Source organism: Lonchura striata, chromosome 2 (genome assembly GCF_046129695.1).
Source record: "Lonchura striata isolate bLonStr1 chromosome 2, bLonStr1.mat, whole genome shotgun sequence".
NCBI lineage: Eukaryota > Metazoa > Chordata > Aves > Passeriformes > Estrildidae > Lonchura > Lonchura striata.
In genome coordinates this window covers 97,309,470-97,320,217 of record NC_134604.1, presented here as the reverse complement: position 1 = coordinate 97,320,217, position 10,748 = coordinate 97,309,470, and positions in this window count along the sequence as shown.

Genomic DNA, 10,748 nt, shown 5'->3' with positions numbered 1-10,748 from the left:
CCTTTGGAGCTCTCCTGCTCTGTCACAGACAGAGTTGCCATGCAAAGAGAGAGAGACACTGCAAAGAAACAAAAAATAAAGTGCCAAAGGCAATTATTATTTGGGTGAATAGGTGAACGTGTCAGTGAAAAAGAGAATGTGTGTGTAGAGGGAAGATGGCAGTCATCGTCCTCCAACTTTAATGAACTGTTGAAATTTAATATCCATGGACAAGTAATATACAGATTTTAATTCCGTATATATGATGGTATCACACAGAGGAGAAAGAGTCTCTGATTAGCTCCCCTAAAGATCTCCTTTTCACATTCACAAAAGGAAAATTGATGGGTTTTTTCCAAGTTAATGTCTTCTTTGTTAATTAAGCATTATGTTCAAAGATTGTTTAACACATTACACATAATCAGGAGGCCTAGAGTTACTGGCTAGAAGGAACAAAATCTGAGAAAATCCTCAGGTTCCTGACTGTTGCAAGAGATCCTACAGAGCAGAATCCGTGCTCCTTTCTCCCATCTGCTGTGGCTTTGATGCTGAAGCCCAGTCTGTGCAGGCTTCAGCTTTTGTGCTGCCTTTACTGAGAGCTGCTGGGACCACTGTCAGACAGACAGTGTCAGACAGGGACCATAGTTCAGAGGCATGAGCAAATGCAGACCACAAAGCCTAACAACAACCACTGAACCACTGAATGGTCCAACTTTGACCATTGTCAGATTAATTAGCCATTAATGCATTAGTAGAAACATTTGAATTAACCAGAAATGTAACACTGTGCAGAGGCTGGAACCTGGATATGCTGCCATTGCTTTCCCACCCTCAAACTTTACCCAAGTTTTTTTTTTTTTTGCTGCTTTACCTTTGCAAATCCCACTTATTTATAAATTTCCCATTTTTCCCAGTTTGAATAATCCTAAAACTGTGCTGGAAAGTATTTTAGTCATTTCAATTTAAGATTTGTTTGCTGACTGTACATTCAGAGTGCCAATTATGTTTTACTGTATTAAAATATATATATATATATATATATATATATATATATATATATATATAAACAAATCAACACTTAATTTTCCATGTCTTTTGTACCATTTTTTGAATACTTATAGGAATGACCTGTGACCAGTGAAGATGTGGCCTAGAATTTACCTGAGGCCACACCTTTCAGGTAAATCTGTAAGGTTCTAGAGGTCTGTATATTTAATAAGTTTTCTAAAATACTTTTTCTACTGCTCCTATTTAATTCAAGACTGGAGAAATACTGTACCAAGTTGACTCTAATAAGATATGTCTGCCACCATGTTTTGTGTGCTAAAAATTAAACATTAAAGACTAAAGCAACAATTTTTCTATTTACTGATCTTAAGGTAACCAGATTCAGTCGGCAATACAATCTAGTTGCAAAAATCCACCTGTGGAAGTCTTAAAAAAGAAATATCTTCATAACAATATGGCCTTAAGAAGATAGTGTCCCTCTTCTCATACCAGTGCCCACTACATACTTACTTCAGTCCTGAAGATGATGCCAGCCACGAGAAGAAGAGACAGAGTGATTTTTGATGGCAGACAAACACAGCAAGATCTGCAGTTTTATCATTTTGGCCTCCCAGTTCATCTATGTATCTCCAATAGATTTCCTGTGGGATATATTAATCTCCATTGTTGCAAGCGTACATTTAATCCTCTCCAGCATGGAGAAAATTTCTCCAGAAGAGTCTCTTTTATGTTTATCTACTTAAACTGAAACCGATTTATAAACACTTCCTCAGTTTGCTGTGTTGTTTACAAAGTGATTATAAATCCCCCTTTCTAATTAACTGTTTTTACCAGGCATGGAGCACAGTAGCCCTTCTTTCTGTCCCACTTCCTCAAAACAGCATATTTTCTGTTCCTATCCAGTGGTGGGAAGGTGCTGGACAGGAAAGAGGATGAGCAGAGGAGTCCTGTGCTGACTCCACTTGGTTTCTCTTGGAATCAGTGGAGCACAGAGCAGCCAAACCTGAACCACATGAAGATTCCGTTTTGTGTAGAGCCCATATATCTGTCACACTTCTTGTGTACATCATAAACATTCATTTAAACAACTTGCTGATACCAAAGTCATAAAAGATATGTCAGTAGGTGAATCCTTATCATCAACAGCTTTTCCAAGTATATTATCAGCATATAACTTCATTGATTGAATGTACCCAACTGTCTGCTCGCAGAAGTAAATGAGAATAAATGTGATTCCAAGCCCACTGTCAAACCTGAATGTGCTGAGATACTTAGAATCGTGCCCACTTTAATTATAAATTTAAAAATTAAGGAAAGATATTTTTCCCTTTAAGATTCTCAAGAAAACACGGAACAAGCAAACACACAGGATGAAAGATTTTATGGCTTATACAAAAGTTCTGAGAACACTGGAGGATAACCAGGTAACAAAGATGGGCTTTAGATGAGTTATCAGGTGTCTAGACACATAAAAAGTTGCTTATGTAGGAAATGATTCATTTTGGCTCATTTCTCCACATCCTGCCCACTGGAGCATATTTGATCTAGCCTAATATCACTGACTTAGGTTCAAAATAAGTACTTTTGAAATCGATGATGCAATTAAATTACAGTTCTCATACTTTTCTACTTTGGAAAATCAAACAGAAGCCCATACTTAATGACCTCCTGGTACTGAGACTCAGCATGAAAATAAGGAACAAACTAGCAAGGTAAAATAGTTACAGGATTTTTCTTGGCATAAGAAAACATGTCAAAATATTTTAAAAAAAGTTCTAGGTCCCGATTGCAGTCTCTATCACTATTATATTAATAATATTAATAAACACACTATAGGTTTTGCTGACATCATGAAAAGCAAGAGGTATGTATCACTTGCCAGGAGCATTGATGTTAAAGGAAGCCTTTGGGCAAAGGTACATTGATTTTTCAGAACTACAGTGGCAAGTATTAAAAACAAAACAAAACAAAACAAAACAACCAAACAAAAAACCCCAAAAACAAACCAAGACATTTCTCTTGCAGATGCCAAATAAAACTGGGAGCGAGCTGCAGAGGGCGTCGTCCTCCAGGATTTCAGCCATTGCAGCGACTGCGAGGGAAGGAGGGAGGGAGGGAAGGGAGGTCAGAGCAGGCTGGGGTTTACACAGTGCCTGGGTCAGGCCTTTGTCAGCTTTTCCCTCGGCTGGACCTTAGGGGTGACCTTCCACAAGTCCCCATCCACAGGAGATGGGTGATGCAGGTGCTGAATGTGGCTTAAACACCAGCAGTGCCATGCCTGTAGATTTCAAGAATAGAAGCATCCTTTTCAGAAAGGAACAATTTGATCTGTCACCAACTTGTCATCCACAGGGAAAAACAAAACAAAACAAAACAAAACAAAACAAAACAAAACAAAAACAAAACAAAAACTTTTTTTTTTTTTTTTTTAATTAAATTAAAACTTCTGGTCTCTGTGCAAATGCCCTTTTCAGCCTTCTGGGAGAAAAATGTGAAAGCTCAGTCCCTGCATGTTTGAGCTACATTGAATAAAATACAATTCAAAGCTCAGTTCATGTAGCAGGCTGTACTAACAAAAACAGCACTGGCCAGTTTCATGCTTTAGTAATTACATAAATATTTTGAATTAATTTAATTAGTGTAGTAAGGTTACCTGTATGGTCTGAATAATACAATGGTGTAACACAGTCACTAGATGAAATGTCCTAAGGCAAATGAACTCATATTCAGTCAACCACAGGAGATCTGAGTAATTAGGTGGTGTCACTGGCATGTGGTTCTTGATTCAGGAGCTCACTCAGAGCTGCAGATTTCAGCATCCCAACTTTGCAGACCAGCTGCTTCATGGGATGGAGTCAGCCTACAAAGGCAGTCTGGCCAGCAGGAGCAAGCTAGGTGGATGTGGTGTCTATATCAGTGAATGAAAAGCATGACTGAAAACCATTCTCACCAAAAGAAGCGAGAAGTTGTTTTGAGAGGTGGCCACAGTACCATCTTTCAGTATCCCATTATTTCATCTCCATTTTCAATTAAAATCTACTCAGTTCAATCCAACAGCACCCCAGCAGCTTTTGGGGATAGTCTTTGGAAAGTCTGGAAACAGTAGCTAAAAACCAGAGACCTGCTTCTACAGGCTTCTCACCTAACAGACACTTTCTCTCTAAATATATATTTAATTTCCTTCATTTGGAAGGGCTTTCCTTCAGAGATATGTTTTTAACTAAATACCCTAGTAAAGTAAAAGCAAGACAGAATCATATAATCATAGGATGGTTTGGGCTGGAAGAAGTCTTAAAGATACCTTGTTCCAATCCCCTGGCCATGGGCAATGGCACTTCTGGCAAGACCAGGTTGCTCAGAGCTCACTCCAACCTGGCCCTGAATGCTTCAAGGTCTGGGGAGTCTGCAGCTTCTCTGGGCAACCTGTTCCAGTGCCTCACCCCCCTCACAGTAAATAATTTATTCCAAATATCTAATATAATCCCACTGTCTTTCAGTGGAAGCCATTCCTCCTTGTTCTATCACAGCTCCTGATGAAGAGTCCTCTCCAGCTTTCCTGTGGGCCCCTTTCAGATTCTGGAAGGCTGCTAGGAGGTCCTCACACAAGTTCCTCTTCTCCATGCTGAACAGCCCCAACTTTCTCAGCCTGTTTTCACAGGAGGGTGCATATTAAATGTAAATTTACTTTCTATGCAAATTTGCACAGAGAAGACAGAAGTTACTAGTAAAAGGTGATGCATGTCAGTGTATTCATCCAAAAGTAGAACCTTGAAGAATCCTTTTATATTTATGGCTGATTTTACTTAAGCGTTGCACAGTAACTAGCTCTTTTTCTTTATGGAAAGTATGTTGAGCCATTGCACATGGACTTGAGGGACAGAATGAGGCATGAGTTTCCAACTCTTAGTTTCAAGAAATGGAGAGGATGCCTGAGAAAGCCATGTTGACTTTCCTACAGCTGCAAGCTTGCTTCTAGGAGAAAAAAAATGAAAGCAAGCTGCTCGCACAACTGCAACATAGAAGTGGGTTACCTTTAAAATGACTAAAATGAAATGTTGCAGTTGAATAGCGCAGTTCTTTGTGGCCACATCCCCACCTCCTGATATTCTCAGCAGCAGGAAAAAACAGAAATTGGGCTATCTTGTAATTTTGTCAACACTTATTTTTCTTCCAGTAATTGTTAGTAGCAAAAGGCTGGGGCTATGATATAGATTCTGAGGGAGGAGAAACCTCATTTACACCAAATGCATTTCACTTCTGTGTCTTCCAAGGTGTTTTAATTACCTGCAGTAGTCTATATACATTGGTTGGGTTTCAGATCTGCTTTCTAAAACTCACCCTTCCTGAAACAGAGACTTAAAAAGACCTGCAAGTAAATGCAAGAGCAAAAAAAAACTATCAGACTCTCTTAATTAATGCATTTAAATATAATGGGGCCTTTCAGGTTACTGGGTCTCAGGCTCCCTCCTGGGGGGATGAAGACCTGTGCCAGGGACAATTGTCCAGACTGTAGGGTGGCATAAGAAAGTGTCCCCAACCATACAATCACCTGCAAGACTTGTCTTTAAATTCATCATTGCATGGGTTGAGTGCAAGAGGACTGCAGCTTTCAGAGGCATTGAAGGGATTTTGCTATTTAGGAGAGGACCTTTGGTTGTATGATGAGTAATACATTCCTCAGCAGCAGCACCCCCTCTGCAGTATCTCTTACCCCTATGGGACTTCAGGCAGAGCTGGACAGGCCAGTCATCAACACCTGGCACATAAGATCTCAAACACTGAAAATGCACAGAAATGTTAGGTAGAGTTGGGTCTCGTCATAGAAATTTGTGGAAGTTTTATACAAATTGCATGATCCTTGATATGATATTCAAAGACTGTATTAATGCCTTAGGATCCTTGAGTTTGGATGTGCCTAGAAGAGAGCTTCAGAAAGGTTTTTTATCCTTCTGCCATCACTGTTTCAGCACAGCTCTGGCTGAAGGAAAGCTTTGTCTAAGGCCATCATTCACTTGCTGTTGTCCAGGCCACAAGAGTTGCCACCACTGGCTGATAAATCAGTCTATTCCTACCTTCTTCAATAGACATTTCAAACAGTCAGTGTGACAGTTCTTTTGTTCCTATTTTCCTAGAAATGAAATTAGCTGCCTTTATGACCCATCCCTTGAATACATCTCCCTGACACTCATGAAGTCTTGAGCTCTGATATCTCATGTTTAGATTTTAGCTGTCTCTAACATACTTATTTTCGGTTTAAAAAGGAAAACTAATGGGGCCTAGAGTCTTAGAAGTCATTGTAGGGTATCTCCAGATTTGTAGGGTATGTCCAGATTTAACATACCTTATGTCCCCTGTCCCTCCAAATGTCAATGTCCAATGTTATAAATTCTGCTGCTTCCATTTTCTTCACTGTGTTTCAAAACAAGCAAACCAAAGCAATCTTCATTTCTCTTCCATCAAATAAAAATACATTGAAACTTAGCCGTGTAAAAGTCTTTGCTTATTTCAGGTAAATGTTTTGATTTGCTTTGACAATAGGAGGAAATGAAACCGATAATTTCTATATATTCTCACTGCTTTTCACACTCTAATTTACTTTTCTGTGTCTGAGCCCATCTTACCTCTTGTTACACAAGGAAACATTACAGGCTGGTAGGCAGTGAGAGGGATGTGGGATTGACCCAGGACCCAGATGACCCCGTGTTATCAGAGTTGTTACAGATTGTTTTGCCTCTGTCTTGAAGGGAGCTCCATTTAGAGCCAGAGTGGAACAGTCTAGAGATATTCCAGGAATGACAGCCCCTGAAAAATTAAGGCAGATAACCTGGCTGTGTTGAGATGGGATCCTCTCAGAAAGCAGAGGGAGCCCAAAAGCTTGCCTACTCTGGGTGTCTGGCACAGAGAGAACATAAGGGTTCAGTGGTGTAAATAAGGCAAGCACATCTTGGTCCCAGAGAACTCACACATGACTGGAAGATGAGGCACTCAACACACACTTGGGGCATGGGGAGATGTCATCCAAGAGCAGACATCTCCCAGCCAAAAGGACAGGAACAAATGCTTCCTGGAGCTGCAGGAGAAATTAAGAACTCCTGAGGTGACTTCAGTATCAGCCTGGAAGTGCTGCACAGGCACTTGGCTGGAGGCAGGAGCATTTCCTGCGCCAAGAGCACGTGAGGAAGCACCTGCTAAAGGGACAGCAGGGGAGCACAAAAGCTGCACACAGCAACTGCACACAGCAACTGCACACAGCAACCTGCTGGCTAGGTTTCCTTCATAGATGGGGGAAGTGGGTGCAAGGAGAGCCTTCTAAATGGATAGCAGACTATAGTTGCTTCCTAGTAAATGATAGCAGAACTAAAATAAAATAAGCTAAAAAACATTCCAACAGAAGAGCAATGTCTGAGTCTCCCTGTCTGAACTCGCTTGCCTGCCAAAAACCTAGGAATTTTACTGCAGCTTATAACCAGCTTAAAGAGAGAGTTCATTATAAACTCTTCTTATATAAAATAAGTATATAATTATTTTTTATAGCCCATGTAAGCAGAAATTCATTTATTTCCATTTATTTCATGTTTTAGGTAAATATTTTTGCTTTAGATGATGCCAGGCATCACACGCATTTGTAAATTAACATTCAAATCCTGCTCTTGAAAAGTATTATAGTTTAGATGCAGCTTTATTGGACTATACTGAACATGATATAGTCTACTAACCAAATTTTTTGTTTAATGTAAGTCTTGCAGCAGAAAGGGAATTAAAAAATACCCAACAGTATAGTAATTACAAAGGTGTCTTCTTATCAATATCTCTATGATTTAATACTTGAAAACTTAATTCTTCAATTCCCAGTTGGGAAAGCATTCTTAATAGAAAACAAATAAATGCTTAAATCTCTCCCCATCTGTTCTCTATCAGCACTTCATAAAATAAGTAATATTAAAAAAAAGGGGGGACTTACTTCTCTGAGAGTTGCCTAAGACTTTGAAGCAGTGTCAGCTGGATGAAGCAAGTTCCAAAAGGGAGGTGGACAAACATGCCCATGTGAATTGTCCAACTTGTTACGCTACCAAATAGGTACCTCACAGTTCCTTGTCACTCTCCCACTAAGTCAACAAAGATGTAGGAAGTCAGTTAATCATTAACATATTATAAAAATATGAAAGCTTTACCATAGGCCATTTATTCTAATTGCTTTAAACCCCCAAAGTATATAGATAACTCCCATGGAAATGACAGTTTTCTGTAAGATACCCTTTCAGACAATCTACCTTTTTGATTGTGTGATTTTTCAGCTTGAGACCACCATGATGCCCCAGTCTGACAGCCCAAAAGACACAGAATGCTCATCTGAAAGACAACAAAGTGATTTCATAATCTTTTCTTTGTCAGATTTTTCTTCCTGTATTTATGCAACTTAAAATAGTGCAGCTCTGCAGTGGGAAGAAATATAAGGGAGAAAGAGGAGTTTTCCTAAGGGGTAAATTCAAGCTGAACTGCCCTCTTGATGAACTCTGATTAGCAGCACCCACACTTTAGTACAAATTGTCCTATGCTTGCTATCTCAGATGCTTAAAAAAAACCACACACATTTTTTAAAATTATGTTATGTTTGCCTTGCTTCATGGTTTTCTCATAAATGTAAACAACGGCTCTTACAAATTGGAAGAATGTTCTTAACTCCATTCTAGTTTCTCCTCTTTGAACCCTATTCTAAACCCTGATAAATTCCAAGTGAGGCACTGGCTCAGCTGGTTACAGAACAGTGCTAACAACACTGTGTGTTCAATCTCTGTATGGGCCATTCCCTTAAGAGCTGGACTTGATGATCCTTGTGGGTTCCTTCTAACTCAGAATATTCTGTGATTCTGTGACATTTCAAAGCTTGGTCTCAAAAGACAAGTAAGTTTATTTCATAGAAATACCCTGAAATAGGGAGGCCTTATTGAAAAATTCTTCTCATTGTAACATGCACAATGGCTGGTTCATTGCTATCATAAAGAAGGCTGGAAAATGTCATTAATTCATATCCTCCTGTTTTCTGCATCACCTTTAATCCTCTCCTGCTGTATTTTCCAGCTGATGCCAGTTCACTGGTTCTTTGGGCAGGTAATTCAGCCTGACAATAGTCTTGTTCTCTCCTGCAGCTCACCAGCCTGGGATCTCCTCTCTGGCTGCTCGCAGCTGGATGGGGTTGGCTTGGTGCACAGGCAACTCAGCTGCTCAGGCTCTGCTCTCGCGTGGCAAGAAGCCCAACACACACACACACACACACACACACACACACACACACACACACAGACACATACAGACACAGACAAAGACACAGACACACAGACACACACACATACAGACACACACACACAGACAGACAAAGACACAGACACACATAGACACACACACACATACACACACACTCAGACACAGACACACACCCCCCCCGCTGGGCTGCTGTCATCTGCCAGACTCCAGGATGGCCTTCTGTCATCCTGACAGGGCTGCTGATTCACAAGGACAGCATCCTTGGGCAGTAGGCAGCTGGCAGATAGATTCCTTTTCTTGCATTTAATAACTATGTGGGACAAAATTTGCAGGCAAAACCATTGCTGATTTTACACATGAAGCTGCTGCACAGCCCTATTTGTCTCACCCTGCAATAGGAGGGGCATCTCATACACTATTCCTAGAAGAACAATTCTCACCAAAATCTGTCTCTGACCTATTTCTTCTCAGTCCCAAAAAAACAAGGCAAATAAAAACCAACATGACAACAAAACCAAATCCACTGTGATGTTTAAGAGATCAAATTGTACTGAAAAATAATGAGGTCAATATATTTGTCAGCCACCATCGCTGCAGCGAAGTTTAATTCAACTGGAAATCTACAGTTCTCAATCTGCAATAACAACCAGCAGCATAACCATCATTACATTGGTGAGAAATACAATACACAAAAAACAGAATGGAAGAAGATAGGAAGCAAATGACAGTATTAAGTGTTTTTTCCTTCTCAGTGTATGATTATGAGTTCTATAAACATATTCTTTCTTAGTGTAAGAGTGACAAATTATTAGGAAGCAGATAGAAATTAACTAAGTTTCTGACTACCTTATTTAAAGGAACACATTTTAAATCTAAGACTTTATCGTTCCTTGAATGCCATTGGTTAATACTTTTTGAGGCAGAAAGCATTTGCTTTCTTCCTCCATGGCCTGCACCCAAAGTACATTGAAATCAGTGGAAATAGTTCTGCTGACTTCAAAGACCTTTAGATCAAGCCCAGTCCCTTCTGAGGTTTACAATTTCATCGTTAAATACCACAGAACAGGAAATATTTGTTTCAAGTAATTTTTCCTTTTATTTGCTACACATTGAGAACCAGACTGAAAGCAGCACGCTGTGCAAGGTACACTGCCCAGCGAGTGGCACCACGCAGGCAGCTGAGAGAGCCCCTAAACAGCTGGGAGGCTCAGGTGCAAGTACTGTCTCACTTTTTGTTTCTGAGACAAAGGCTGCTTCTTCCAGGAAGCACAGCAGCCTCCCTGCAGCAGCTTGCCACCCTGTGATCAGTGAACTGGGCATTAGGATTGTGCATCCTCACTCTTGGTTGCTCCCTGCTTGTCCTCAACAGATCATCAGACCAGCAATTCTCCAAATCCAACACTGAACCTAAATGTGGGCCTCTACAACCACTGTTGGAGTCTAAGAAAAGTATTTCCATAAACAACTTTCCTAACTGTTTACCTTTTGCCAAACCAAGT